Below are 15,486 nucleotides of genomic sequence, written 5' to 3'. Positions count from 1 at the left end.
GTCCAAAAGGAGATAGAAAAAGGGGTAAACAATGAACCAAAGAGTGCCAATATTCCCCAATTATGCCCCCTCCAAGCGGTGGGAGGAGGGGAATTCGGCCCAGCCAGAGTGCATGTTCCTTTTTCTCTCTCAGACTTAAAGCAAATTAAATTAGACCTAGGTAAATTCTCAGATAACCCTGATGGCTATGCTGATGTTTCACAAGGGTTAGGACAATCCTTTGATCTGACATGGAGAGATCTAATGTTACTGCTAAATCAGACACTAACCCCAAATGAGAGAAGTGCCGCCATAACTGCGCCCCGAGATTTTGGCGATCTCTGGTATCTCAGGTCAATGATAGAATGACAAGAGAGGAAAGAGAACGATTCCCTACAGGCCAGAAGGCAGTTCCCAGCGTAGACCCTCACTGGGACACAGAATCAGAACATGGAGATTGGTGCCACAGACATTTGCTAATTTGCGTGCTAGAAGGACTAAGGAAAACTAGGAAGAAGCCTATGAATTATTCAGTGATGTCCACTATAACACAGGGAAGGGAAGAAAATCCTACTGCCTTTCTGGAGAGACTAAGGGAGGCAGCGAGGAAGCATACCTCTCTGTCACCTGACTCTATTGGAGGCCAACTAATCTTAAAGGATAAGTTTATTACTCAGTCAGCTGCAGACATTAGAAAAAAACTTCAAAAGTCCACCTTAGGCCCAGAGCAAAACTTAGAAACCCTATTGAACTTGGCAACCTCGTTTTTTAATAATAGAGATCAGGAGGAGCAGGCAGAACGGGACAAATGGGATTAAAAAAGGGCCACCGCTTTAGTCATGGCCCTCAGGCAAGCAGACTTTGGAGGCTCTGGAAAAGGGAAAAGTTGGGCAAATCGAATGCCTAATAGGGCTTGCTTCCAGTGCTGTCTACAAGGACACTTTGAAAAAGATTGTCCAAGTAGAAGTAAGCTGCCCCCTTGTCCATGCCCCTTATGTCAAGGGAATCACTGGAAGGCCCACAGCCCCAGGGGATGAAGGTCCGCTGAATCAGAAGCCACTAACCGGATGATCCAGCAGCAGAAATGAGGGTGCCTGGGGCAAGCACCAGCCCATGCCATCACTCTCACAGAGCCCCAGGTATGCTTGACCATTGAGGGCCAGGAGGTTAACTGTCTCCTGGACACTAGCGCAGCCTTCTCAGTCTTACTCTTCTGTCCGGGACAACTGTCTTCCAAGGGGTCCACTATCCAAGGGGTCCTAGGACAGCCAGTCACTAGATACTTCTCCCAGCCACTAAGTTGTGGAGCTTTTACTCTTTTCACATGCCTTTCTAATTATACCTGAAAGCCCCACTCCCTTGTTAGGGAGAGACATTCTAGCAAAAGCAGGGGCCATTATACATCTGAACATAGGAGAAGGAACACCCATTTGTTATCCTGTGCTTGAGGAAGGAATTAATCCTGAAGTCTGGGCAACAGAAGGACATGGGCAACAGAAGGACAATATGGACGAGCAAAGGGTGCCCATCCTGTTCAAGTTAAACTAAAGGATTCTGCCTCCTTTCCCTACCAAAGGCAGTACCCCCTTAGACCCAAGGCCCAACAAGGACTCCAAAAGATTGTTAAGGACCTAAAAGCCCAAGGCCTAGTAAAACCATGCAATAGCCCCTCCAATACTCCACATTTAGGAATACATAAACCCAACAGAGAGTGGAGGTTAGCTCAAGAGCTCAGGATTATCAATGAGGTTGTTGTTCCTCTATACCCAGCTGTATCTAACCCTTATATTCTGCTTTCCCAAATACAGAGGAAGCAGAGTGGTTTACAGTCCTGGACCTTAAGGATGTCTTTTTCTGCATCCCTGTATATCCTGACTCTCAATTCTTGTTTGCTTTTGAAGATCCTACAAACCCAACGTCTCAACTCATCTGATCTGTTTTATCCCAAGCGTTCAGGGATAGCCCCCATCTATTTGGCCAGGCATTAGCCCAAGATTTGGGCCAATTCTCATACCTCGACACTCTTGTCCTTTGGTACATGGATGATTTACTTTTAGCCGCCCATTTAGAAACCTTGCACCATCAAGCCACCCAAGGGATCTTAAATTTCCTCGCTACCTGTGACTAAAAGATTTCCAAACCAAAGACTCAGCTCTGCTCACAGCAGGTTAAATACTTAGGGCTAAAATTATCCAAAGGCACCAGGGCCCTCAGTGAGGAATGTATCCAGCCTATACTGAATTATCCTCATCCCAAAACCCTAAAGCTACTAAGAGAGTTCCTTGGCATAACAGGTTTCTGCTGAATATGGATTCCCAGGTACGGTGAAAGAGGCAGACCATTATATACACTAATTAAGGAAACTCAGCCAATACCCGTTTAGTAAGGTGGACACCTGAAGCAGAAGTGGCTTTCCAGGCCCTAAAGAAAGCCCTAACCCAAGCCCCAGTGTTAAGCTTGCCAACGGGGCAAGACTTTTCTTTATATGTCACAGGAAAAAGCAGGAATAGCGCTAGGAGTCCTTACAAAGGTCCGAGGGATGAGCTTGCAACCCGTGGCATACCTGAGTAAGGAAATTGATGTAGTGGCAAAGGGTTGGCCTCATTGTTTATGGGTAGTGGCGGCAGTAGCAGTCTTAGTATCTGAAGCAGTTAAAATAATACAGGGAAGAGATCTTACTGTGTGAACATCCATGATGTTGTTGGAACCGAACTGTCGATTCCCTCCTGGGCAGGGGTCGCCGCGAAGGATCACCGACACGAGATTCACAGCAGAGAGTTATTTATTACTAGCGCGCTAGGGTCCCAAGCTCTAAGTTGGCCTTGGGACTCCGACTGCTTGTTACAGGCTGTTTATATAGGCAAATACAAGTTCAAACACAGCTTAGGGCGCGAAATTCAAACAAAGCTTTAGGCGCGTGGTAATTGGATCTGTCTATGGCCTGAGCAAGGTGTCTTATGCTAATTGGTTAGAGCAGGACCTTATGAGGTTTTTTTTTTTCTGGAGTTGTTGATTCCGGGAACTTCGAGGCAGGGTGGGACCCCCGGAATTGGCAGGGTGGGACCCCATGAGGTTGTTTCCCGGAATTGGCAGGGTGGGACCCTATCAGGGTGGGACCCTATTGAGGCAGGGTGGGACCCTATCCAGAGCCACCTGGTGTTAATTTTTTCTATATGAGGCCTAGTTTCTAAGTTTTATGAGGCCTAGTTTCAATGTGAATGGCATACTCACTGCTAAAGGAGACTTGTGGCTGTCAGACAACAATTTACTTAAATATCAGGCTCTATTACTTGAAGGGCCGGTGCTGCGACTGTGCACTTGTGCAACTCTTAACCCAGCCACATTTCTTCCAGACAATGAAGAAAAGATAGAACATAACTGTCAACAAGTAATTGCTCAAACCTACACCGCTCAAGGGGACCTTTTAGAGGTTCCCTTGACTGATCCTGACCTCAACTTGTATACTGATGGAAGTTCCTTTGTAGTAAAAGGACTTTGAAAAGCAGGGTATGCAGTGGTCAGTGATAACGGAATACTTGAAAGTAATCCCTCACTCCAGGAACTAGTGCTCGGCTGGGAGAACTAATAGCCCTCACTCAGGCACTAGAATTAGGAGACGGAAAAAGGGTAAATATATATACAGACTCTAAGTATGCTTACTTAGTCCTCCATACCCATGCAGCAATATGGAGAGAAAGGGAATTCCTAACTTCCGAGGGAACACCAATCAAACATCAGGAAGCCATTAGGAGACTATTATTGTCTGTACAGAAACCTAAAGAGGTGGCAGTCGTACACGGCCAGGGCCATCAGAAAGGAAAGGAAAGGGAAATAGAAGGGAACCGCCAAACAGATATTGAAGCCCAAAGAGCCACAAGGCAGGACCCTCCATTAGAAATGCTTATAGAAGGACCCCTAGTATGGGCTAATCCCCTCTGGGAAACCAAGCCCCAGTACTCAGCAGGAGAAATAGAATGGGGAACCTCATGAGGACATAGTTTTCTCTTCTCAGGATAGCTAGCCACCAAAGAAGGAAAGATAGCTTGCCTGCAGCTAACCAATGGAAATTACTTAAAACCCTTTACCAAACCTTTCACTTAGGCATTGATAGCACCCATCAGATGGCCAAATTATTATTTACTGGACCAGGCCTTTTCAAAACTATCAAGCAGATAGTCAGGCCCCGTGAAGTGTGCCAAAGAAATAATCCCCTGCACTGCAGGCCATACATTTCAATCCCTATATCTTTAACCTCCTTGTTAAGTTTGTTTCTTCCAGAATCAAGGCTGTAAAACTACAAATTGTTCTTCAAATGGAGCCCCAGCTGCAGTCCATGACTAAGATGTACTGCAGACCCCTGGACCGGCCTGCTAGCTCATGCTCTGATGTTAATGACATCAAAGCCACCCCTCCCAAGAAAACCTCAACTGTACCACCCCTACTATGCCCAAATTCAGCAGGAAGCAGAGCAGTTGGCCAACCTCCCCAATAGCACTTGAGTTTTCCTGTTGAGATGGGGGACTGAGAGACAGGACTAGCTGGATTTCCTAGGCCGACTAAGAATCCCTAAGCCAAGCTGAGAAGGTGACCACTTCCACCTTTAAACACAGGGCTTGCAACTTAGCTCACACACAACCAATCAGATAATAAGAAGAGCTCACTAAAATGCTAATTAGGCAACATCAGGAGATAAAGAAATAGCCAATCGTCTGTTGCCTGAGAGCACAGTGGGAGGGACAATGATCCGGGATATAAACCCAGGCATTCAAACCAGCAATGGCAACACCCTTTGGGTTCTCTCCCTTTGTATGGGAGCTCTGTTTTCACTCTATTAAATCTTGTAACTGCAGTCTTCTGGTCCGTGTTTGTTATGGCTCGAGCTGAGCTTTTGCTCTCTGTCGCAGACCCGCTGCTGACTTCCATCCCTCGGGATCTGGCAGGGTGTCTGCTGTGCTCCTGATCCAGCAAGGCGCCCATTGCCGCTCCTGATTGGGCTAAAGGCTTGCCATTGTTCCTGCATGGCTAAGTGCCTGGGTTCATACTAATCAAGCTGAACACAAGTCTCTGGGTTCCACAGTTCTCTTCCGTGACCCACGGCTTCTAATAGAGCTATAACACTTACCGCATGGCCCAAGATTCCATTCCTTGGAATCCGTGAGGCCAAGAACCCCAGGTCAGAGAACACGAGGCTTGCCACCATCTTGGAAGTGGCCCGCCACCATCTTGGGAACTCTGGGAGCAAGGACCCCCCGGTAACATTAGGAAAAACTAAGACAAAATAAAAACTTATAAAATCATGACAGCACACATGAGTGAAGGAAACACAAGCTATACAGCTTCTATATACATTGGAAGTTAGGTATATTGAAAGTTATATATACATTGGAAGTTATTTTGAACCATTGATGGATATAGTGTAATGTAAAATATGACAGAAGCAAGACCAAACATAGCTGTCATATGTGTGAAAATGGTGTGAATATACTTATTCAAAGAAAAAAGACTTAAATTGGAATATAAAGGAAAACCTAATGCACATCTTATAAAAAAGATATACCTTAAAGTGATTCAAAGCAGTTGAAAGTAAAAATATGGACAAAAGTATATCAGTGATGCATCTAGAAAAAAGTAATACCATTAGAGCAGAGATCAGAGGAAAATTCATAGCTTTAAATATGTATCTACAAACAGGAAATTGTCAGGAAAACAAAGAGGAAGCAGTGGTTACAACCTTACTATTAAATTTGAATGGGAGCAAAAAGCATAAAAGAGATAAAGGGCACTTTGTGAAGTAAAGTATATAATTTATAATGAATCTAGAAATTATGAATATGTACAAAATGACCAAATTTATCTTACTTAACAGACATTACAGGAAATACAAAAAGTGATAGACAGAAATGTATTAGTAATTGGAGACTTTAGTGATTGGAGACTTTGAGTCTTCTAAATCCATATCTTTTATTTACTTGCTGTTGGAGCAAATATATTTCATGATTAGATTTTCAGACAATCTTAAAAAACCTATTTGAATTTTAGAACATTAGACATGAAAAGGTTCTTAGAGTTTACTGGCTGGATCTCCTACCACTTGCTGTTGGAGCAAGTAAATAAAAGATAAGAATTTAGAAGACAAAAAATATATCTGACTCATACATATCAAACTCTGTTCCTAAAAACAGAGGCTATGTATTTTTTTTCAAGTTTCAGAAACATTTATGAAAATTATTTACTGGTCTGGTGTGGTGGCTCACGTCTGTAATCCCAGCACTTTGGGAGACTGAGGTGCGTGGATCACGAGGTCAGGAGTTCAAGACCAGCCTGGCCAACATAGTGAAACCCTTTCTCTACTAAAAATACAAAAAATTAGCCGGGTGTGGTGGTGTGCGCCTGTAATCTCAGCTACTTGGGAGTCAGGCAGGAGAATCGCGTGAACCTGGGAGGCAGAGGTTGCAGTGAGCTGAGATCATGGCACTGCACTCCAGCCTGGGTGATAGTGTGAGACTGTCTCAAAAACAAGAAGAAAAAAAAATTACCTGATGTATGTTTACCTCCTTTAAATCCTGAGCTCCATGAGATTCAAAAAGAATTTGTCTTGTTAACCTCATTTTCCTAGAAGCTAAAAGAGAATATCAACAAATGTTTTTTAAAAAGTGAAAGAGCAGATAATTCACAAAAGAAAAATGCAAATGACCAGTATGCTAATAAAAAAAAAAGTACAACTCTGTAAACAAAAAATTTCTGTTCAAGTAACAATAGAATACCATTTTACCTATCAAATTGGCAAAGCTTTTAAAAAGCAGCGTGCTCTAAATCCTTTGATTTATACATAAATGCATACGTAGATAATTTGTCAAGTTTCCAAAATGTTGAGCTGAATAAATATGAAGAGTTCTCCCAATTCCCATTACCCTTGTGCAAACTTCCAAGTCAGCCATGGCCTGTGAGGAAATGCATTACATTGTGTTATGTCCCATCCTAACTTCCCCTGGATTTGTGAGTGGCCTATACCTAGGCAGGGTGACATGTCCTCCGGATAGACCCACCACATGGGTTGACCCACCCTGAACTGGGTCCCAGGAGCTCTGCTTAGCTGCTGTTGCCCATCATTGTCCCCATCTGCCCCACTGTACTGCTGTACCACGAGGAAATATCTCCCTGAGGCTCTTATTTAGTCTACTGCTGATATGTAAATTTGCTGCATGGAGCCCAAACCATATTTACATAGCAATTAAGGTCTATATTTCATGGTTAGATTTTCAGACTATCTTAAAAAACCTATTTGAATTTTAGAACATTAGACATGAAAAGGTTCTTAGAGTTTACTGGCTGGATCTCCTACCACTTCCTGGAGCATCCTGATAGATTCTGATTAAGTATCTAGCATTAGGAGAGCCTAGAACTGGAGAAGATAGGCCCCAAATACTGTTGTTAACATTTAAAACAACAAAATAACATAAAATGGATTTTGAAGAAGATTCCATATCCAAATAAGGATATCTTTGATGATTTCATAATCCAAATAAGGATATCTTGTAGTTTCTCCTTCAAGTTAGGCTTGGGATTTGGTCCCTGCCTTAGAGTCTTTGTCATTACCTATAGTAATGATAAGAACTAATCCCAGCTACAATCAGAATAACTTGAGTCCATGTGCATGAAGTAGGCATGGGAGAGGAGCCTATGTCCCAGCTCTTAACTGGATAAGAATGATGACAAACTCAGGGAGGCTGAGACAGGAGAATTGCTTGAACCCATGAAGCGGAGGCTGCAGTGGACCAAGATTGCACCACTGCACTCCAGTCTGGGCCACAGAGTGAGACTTTGTCTCAAAAAAAGAAAGATGCTGACAAACTCAGATATGTTAGACCCTTACAAGCACAATTCCTATGTGTTGGCTCAGGCTGAATAAACACTTCTGTTAATGATGATGAGTTGAATATATGCTACCTTCTAAAAGTAAAGCCATAGTAAAGTAAAAGGAAAAAAGACATACATTCCTAGTGAAGCAGGATATTTCCCTATCCCCTTCGCAAGACTCATGACAGGGGTGCCTGGTTTACTCAGGCTGCCGCTCTGAACTCCTCCCAGGAGGCAGCGCGTGAGCAAATGAGGTGGGAACTGGAGTGTGTGAATATTGGAATTGGTTGGCTGCTTTGGTGCCGGCAGGAGAGAACTCCATGCAGGCCCTGTGGCAGTGTCTAGGTTGGAGTACCTGTAACCCCCAAAGCCCCAGAGGGCATGTTACAGTGCTCTTTTAGCTGTGCCATCTGCAGATGGCTTAAGTGTTAACAGCTCAGTGGGCCCTTTGCCTCATCACATGAGGTGGCTGCCCTTCACCAGCAAGGGCAAAGGGCCAGTGTGACAGCCTTTTGTATCTGCACTTGTGGCTCCTGAGCTCTTGTGCGGTGTCCAGGAAAAATGAGGTTGCATGGGCAAATTGAAGGATGGTAAATGTGGGGGATTTTATTGCTGATGAAAGTGGCTCTCAGTGAGAAGGGGAGCCAAAACGGGGTCGGAAGGTAATCTTCCTCTGAAGTCTGGCTGTCTCCAGCTGTATTCTTCTTTGAAGCTATGCCGTTAAGCTGTCCATCTAAAGTCAAGCTGCTTCTCTCCGACATCCAGCTGTAGTCCTGACGTCCAGCTACTTCTCTGCTGGCTGAGTCTGGGGTCTTTATAGGCACAGGATGGGGAGGGGTGGGGTCTTGTGTAGTTCAGGAAAAGGCAACATTCGAGCAGGAAAACAGGGATAGAAGTTCTCATTTTGGGACCTGGTTTCAGCTTTTCAGCTTGAGGGTGGGGTTTTTGCCAGGGACCCGGCCTTTCTTGCCTAGAATTTCTGTCTCCTGTCCCTATCACTAGCATAAAGAGAAAGGGAGCAGAGGTAAGAGCAGCTCCATTTTGAAAAATGGAAAGCAAAGGGATGAGTGGTAACTGCCTTAGCAGCCCTGAGAACAATGAGTTATGGTTGGCAGTGAGAGCATCTCAAAAGCAGCCCGACTGGCACTGCAGATCCCCACAAAGCTCAGGAATGGGTATATCCAGGTTATTCTGGAAGTGACTGTGAAGGTAAAGCTAGAAAAAAGATGGTAGAAAGTCAGTCTAAGAACTCGTTAAAATGCCAGATTCTTTCCCTAACCATGGCAGAAGGCAGGTGATTCATTCTCAAGAGAGAGTAGAACACAGAGTCTCTTGGCTGAAGGCACCAGGTACAGTTGAAGGAATAAGTCTTGTATGAAAAATATGTGCTCAAGTAATGCACATATCAAATGCTGAGATCCTCAACCTTTTTTTTCCCCACCTGGCCCCCCAGAATGTGGCAAAGAAGAGTATGCCCTTCAGACAGAAAAGTAGAAGCCGCCTCTTTGAGAAATGTAACAGATCCAAGAGAAGAGACCTAAAGACACTAACATTGACGGCTACCCAAAGAAATCTATTTGGATTCCAGTAAAGCTCCTCCAGGTTAGTAAAATTCCACTGAGCCCACCCATGGGCACAGAGCTTTTTAGTGTACCACTTTTAAATACAAGCAGATGGCTAAGGATCATGATATATTTTTTAAAAGACAGAAGCTAACATAAGGAAACATTAAATAGCGATGCAAAGGAAACAGAGACCATACTGAATGACTGAATAATGATTGCTGTTTGGATCAAAATAAACTTCCTAATGTGAATGTGAATATACATGTTTTAAATATGGTTTAAAATTTGTTTTTCTGCTGCACAGTGGCCAAAACAGATTGTGAATGGAAAGGCTGAGAAAGTTAAAACCAATGTAAGCAATTCAAACAGAACTCCTTTTCAAAGAACAATCATATTTACCTGGACTGCAACACGTTTGAATAAAACACACAAGCTTCCATGAAGCATATAACTGGAGAAGGTGAACTCATGGTGCTGGTATTAAAACAAGACAAAGAGGATTTTGAATATTCCAAATCTAGACGTTACGTACCCACTGCTCCTATCCCCTCCCAATTAGGATTGGGATGGACATTGTCCCTGTAGAGAAACCACTATTGCAATTATAAGAACCAAATGACTGAAAACGCATTTGAGGACCTCTCTGTTTGGATCTCTGTAGTTTTAGCATTTAAAACACCATTGAATGAACATACAGTGTTTCTTGGTGTTTGCACTAAACTCTATAAACTACTACAGCCTGTGGGCCAAATCCAGCCTGCTACCTGCTTTTGAACAGATGGAAAGCTAAGAATAGTTATTTTAAAAAATTAAACTTTTTGAAATAACTGTAGATTCACATGCAGTTGTGGACAATAATACAGATAGATCCAGCATACCCTTTACCTAGTCCCCTCCACCCAATATTAACTTCTTCAAACCTATAGTACAGTATCTTAGTATGATCAGCACATTGACATTGATGCAGCCAAGATGCAAAACAGATCGTCACAGGGTCCTCTCAGCTTCCCTGTTTATAGCCACATCCTATGCCCTCATGCTCCCACCCACTCTGTAGCCCCTGGTAACCACTAATCTGGTCTCTATTTCTATAATTTTGTCATTTCAAGAATGTCATATAAATGGTAGAGTACAGAATGGAACCTTTTGAGATTGACCTGTTTTTGCTCAGCATAATGCTCTGCAGAGTCCTCCAGGTTTTGCATGAAGCAATCAGTTTGTGTTTTTTCTATTGCTGAGCAGTATTCCGTGGTATAGAGGTACCACTTTTTTTTTTTTAAACCATTCACCTGTTGAAGGATATCTATGTGGTTTCTAGTTTTTGGCTATTATGAATAAAGCTGCTCTGAGCATTCACATATAGGTTTTTTGGTAAACGTAAGTATTTACTTCTCTGGGATAAATTTTGAAGAGTTCATTTGCTGGGTTGTATGGTAGTTGCATGTTTGGTTTTTTTAAGAAACTGCCCAATTATTTGCCAGAGGAGGGATACCACTGTGTATTCCACCAGCAATGTGATCAGTTTCTCTGTGTTCTTGCCAGTATTTAGGGTTGTCACTATTTTTTATTTTTAACTACTTTGATAAGTGTGTAGTGATAACTTACTTGGCTTAATTTGCATTTCCGTAATGGCTAATACTGTTGAACACCTTTTCATGAGCTTACTGGCCACCTATCTATTCTCTTCAGTGAAATGCATCTCATGTCTTTTCCCCATATTCTAATTGGATCCTTCATTTTTTTTCTGTTCAGTTTCAAGAGATCTTTATACATTCTAGATGTTAGTCTCCTGTTAGATATGTAGTCTGCAAATATTTTCTCCCAGTAGCTTTTCTTTTCACCCTCTTAACAGACTTTTTTTTTTTTTTAAGCTACCTACTTCAATTCATTTATGGCTCCACTAGCAAAAGTATTTTTTTTTAAATTATACTTTAAGTTCTAGGGTACATGTGCACAACGTGCAGGTTTGATACATAGGCATGCATGTGCCATGTTGGTTTGCTGCACTCATCAACTCATCATTTACGTTGGGTATTTCTCCTAATGCTATCCCTCCCCAAGCCCTCCACCCCGCAACATGCCCCGGTGTGTGATGTTCCCCACCCTGTGTCCAAGTAATCTCATTGTTCAATTCCCACCTATGAGTGAGAACATGCAGTGTTTGGTTTTCTGTCTTTGTGATAGTTTGCTGAGAATGATGGTTTCCACCTTCATCCATGTCCCTGCAAAGGACATGAACTCATCCTTTTTTATGGCTGCATATATTCCATGATGCATATGTCTCACATTTTCTTTATCTAGTCTATCATTGATGGATATTTGGGTTGGTTCAAAGTCTTTGCTATTGTGAATAGTGCTGCAATAAACATACATGTGCATGTGTCTTTATAGTAGGTAGCATGATTTATAATCCTTTGGGTATATACCCAATAATGGGATAGTTGGGTCAAATGGTATTTCTAGTTCTAGATCCTTGAGGAATTGCCACACTGTCTTCCACAATGATTGAACTAATTTACACTCCCACCAACAGTGTAAAAGCATTCCTATTTCTCCACATCCTCTCCAGCATCTGTTGTTTCCTGACTTTTTAATGATTGCCATTCTAACTGGCGTGAGATGGTATCTCATTGTGGTTTTGATTCGCATTTCTCTGATGACCAGTGATGATGAGCATTTTTTCCTGTGTCTGTTGGCCGCATAGATGTCTTCTTTTGAAAACTGTGCATATCCTTTGCCCACATTTTGATGGGGTTATTTGTTTTTTTCTTGTAAATTTATTTGAGTTCCTTGTAGATTCTGGATGTTAGCTCTTTGTCATATGGGTACATTGCAATTATTTTCTCCCATTCTATAGGTTGCCTGTTCACTCTGATGGTAGTTTCTTTGGCTGGGCAGAAGCTCTTTAGTTTAATTAGATCCCATTTGTCAATTTTGGCTTTTGTTGCCATTGCTTTTGGTGTTTTAGTCATGAAGTCCTTGCCCATGCCTGTGTCCTGAATGGTATTGCCTAGGTTTTCTTCTAGGGTTTTTATGTCTAACATTTAAGTCTTTAATCCATCTTGAATTAATTTTTGTAAAAGGTGTAAGGAAGAGATCCAGTTTCAACTTTCTACATATGGCTAGCCAGTTTTCCCAGCATCATTTATTAAATAGGGAATCCTTTCCCCATTGCATGTTTTTGTCAGGTTTGTCAAAGATCAAATGGTTGTAGATGTGTGGTGTTATTTCTCAGGACTCTGTTCTGTTTCATTGGTCTATATCTCTGTTTTGGTACCAGTACCATGCTGTTTTGGTTACTGTAGCCTTGTAGTGTAGTTTGAAGTCAGGTAGCGTGATGCCTCCAGCTTTGTTCTTTTGGCTTAGGATTGTCTTGGCAATGTGGGCTCTTTTTTGGTTCCATATGAACTTTAAGGTAGTTTTTTTCCAATTCTGTGAAGAAAGTCATTGGTAGCTTAATGGGGATTGCATTGAATCTATAAATTACTTTGGACAGTATGGCCATTTTCATGATATTGATTCTTCCTATTCATGAGCATGGATTATTCTTCCCTTTGTTTGTGTCCTCTTTTATTTCGTTGAGCAGTGGTTTGTAGTTCTCCTGAAGAGGTCCTTTACATTGCACATTGATTTTGTATCTTGAAACTTTGCTGAAGTTGTTTATCAGCTTAAGGAGATTTTGGGCTGAGACAATGGGGTTTTCTAAATATACAATCATGTCATCTGCAAACAGGGACAATTTGACTTCCTCATTTCTTAACGGAATACTCTTTATTTCTTTCTGTTGCCTGATTGCCCTGGCCAGAACTTCCAGCACTATGTTGAATAGGGGTGGTGAGAGAGGGCATCCTTGTCTTGTGCCGGTTTTCAAAGGGAATGCTTCCAGTTTTTGCCCATTCAGTATGATATTGGCTGTGGGTTTGTCATAAATAGCTCTAATTATTTTGAGATATGTTCCATCAATATCAAGTTTATTGAGGGTTTTTAGCATGAAGGGCTGTTGAATATTGTCAAAGACCTTTCTGCATCTATTGAGATAATCATGTGATTTTTGTCATTGGTTCTGTTTATGTGATGGTTTACATTTATTGATTTGTGTGTGTTGAACCAGTCTTGCATCCAAGGGATGAAACCAACTTGATCGTGGTGGATAAGCTTTTTGAAGTGCTGCTGGATTTGGTTTGTCAGTATTTTATTGAGGATTTTCACATCGGTGTTCATCAGGGGTATTGGTCTAAAATTCTCTTTTTTTGTTGTGTCTCTGCCAGGCTTTGGTATCAGGATGATGCTGGCCTCCTAAAATGAGTTATGGAGGATTCCCTTTTTTTTCTATTGATTGGAATAGTTTCAGAAAGAATGGTACCAGGTCCTCTTTGTACCTCTGGTAGAATTTGGCTGTGAATCTGTCTGGTCCTGGACTTTTTCTGGTTGGTAGGCTATTAATTATTGCTTCAATTTCAGAGCCTGTTATTGGTCTATTCAGAGATTCAACTTCTTCCTGGTTTAGTCTTAGGAGGTGTATGTGTCTAGGAATTTATTGATTTCTTCTAGAATTTTCTAATTTATTTGTGTAGAGGTGTTTATAGTAATCTCTGATGGTAGTTTGTATTTCTGTGGAATCGGTGGTGATATCCCCTTTATCATTTTTTATTGCATCTATTTGATTCTTCTCTCTTTTCTTCTTTATTAGTCTTGCTAGCGGTCTATCAGTTTTGTTGATCTTTTCAAAAAACCGGCTCCTGGATTAATTGATTTTTCTGAAGGGTTTTTTGTGTCTCTATCTCTTTCAGTTTTGCTCTGATCTTAGTTATTTCTTGCCTTCTGCTAGCTTTTAAATTGGTTTGCTCTTGCTTCTCAAGTTCTTTTAATTGTGATGTTAGGGTGTCAATTTTAGATCTTTCCTGCTTTCTCTTGTGGGCATTTAGTGCTATAAATTTCCTTCTACACACTGCTTTAAATGTGTCCCAGAGATTCTGGTATGTTGTGTCTTTGTTCTCATTGGTTTCAAAAAACATCTTTATTTCTGCCTTCATTTTGTTATTTACTCAGTAGTCATTCAGGAGCAAGTTGTTCAGGTTCCATGTAATTGTGCGGTTTTGATTGAGTTTCTTAATCCTGAGTTCTAATTTGATTGCACTGTGGTCTAAGAGACAGTTTGTTGTGATTTCTGTTTTTTTACATTTGCTGAGGAGTGCTTTACTTCCAACTATGTGGTCAGTTTTAGAATAAATGTGATGTGGTGCTGTGAAGAATGTATATTCTGTTGATTTGGGGTGGAAAGTTCTGTAGATGTCTGTTATATCTGCTCATTGCAGAGCTGAGTTCAGGTCCTGGATATTCTTGTTAACCTTATGTGTCATTGATCTGTCTAATGTTGACAGTGGGGTGTTAAAATCTCCCATTATTATTGTGTGGGAGTCTAAGTCTCTTTGTAAGTGTCTAAGAACTTGTTTTATGAATCTGGGTGCTCCTGTATTGGGTGCATATATATTTAGGGTAGTTAGCTTTTCTTGTTGAATTGATCACTTTACCATTACATAGTGGCCTTCTTTGTCTCTTTTGATCTTTGTTGGTTTAAACTATGTTTTATCAGAGACTAGCATTGCAACCTTTGCTTTTTTGTTTTCCATTTGCTTTGTAGATCTTCCTCTATCCCTTTATTTTGAGCCTATGTGTGTCTTTGCATGTGAGATGGGTCTCCTGAATACAGTACACTGATGAGTCTTGACTCTTTATCCAATTTGCCGGTCTGTGTCTTTTAATTGGGGCATTTAGCCCATTTACATTTAAGGTTAATATTGTTATGTGTGAATTTGATCCTGTCATTATGATGTTCGCTGGTTATTTTGTCTGTTAATTGATGCAGTTTCTTCATAGCATCGACGGTCTTTACAATTTAGCCTGTTTTTGCAGTGGTTGGTGCTGGTTGTTTCTTTTCATGTTTAGTGCTTCCTTCAGGAGCTCTTGTAATGCAGGCCTGGTGGTGACAAAATCTCTCAGCATTTGCTTGTCTGTAAATGGTTTTATTTCACCTTTATTTATGCAGCTTGGTTTGACTGGATATGAAATTCTGGGTTGAAAATTC

General features: G+C 41.5%; 1 protein-coding gene and 1 long non-coding RNA gene across 3 annotated transcripts in view; one reads left to right on the top strand and one right to left on the bottom strand.

Moving 5' to 3' along the window:
* Positions 1-15,486, bottom strand: part of CEP295 (centrosomal protein 295) — a 1,096,927-nt gene that overhangs the window by 271,130 nt on the left and 810,311 nt on the right. The window lies entirely within an intron of this gene.
* LOC126936307 (uncharacterized) overlaps positions 1-15,486 on the top strand; it is a 300,630-nt gene that overhangs the window by 81,896 nt on the left and 203,248 nt on the right. For both annotated transcript variants that reach the window (XR_007719423.1, XR_007719422.1), the window contains exon 4: positions 9,290-9,438. This is a non-coding gene — a long non-coding RNA (uncharacterized LOC126936307). The remainder of the gene's footprint in view (positions 1-9,289; positions 9,439-15,486) is intronic.

The sequence above is a fragment of the Macaca thibetana genome, chromosome 14 (assembly GCF_024542745.1).
Source record: "Macaca thibetana thibetana isolate TM-01 chromosome 14, ASM2454274v1, whole genome shotgun sequence".
In the NCBI taxonomy this organism is placed as follows: domain Eukaryota; kingdom Metazoa; phylum Chordata; class Mammalia; order Primates; family Cercopithecidae; genus Macaca; species Macaca thibetana.
This window is presented reverse-complemented; position numbering and strand designations above follow the sequence as displayed.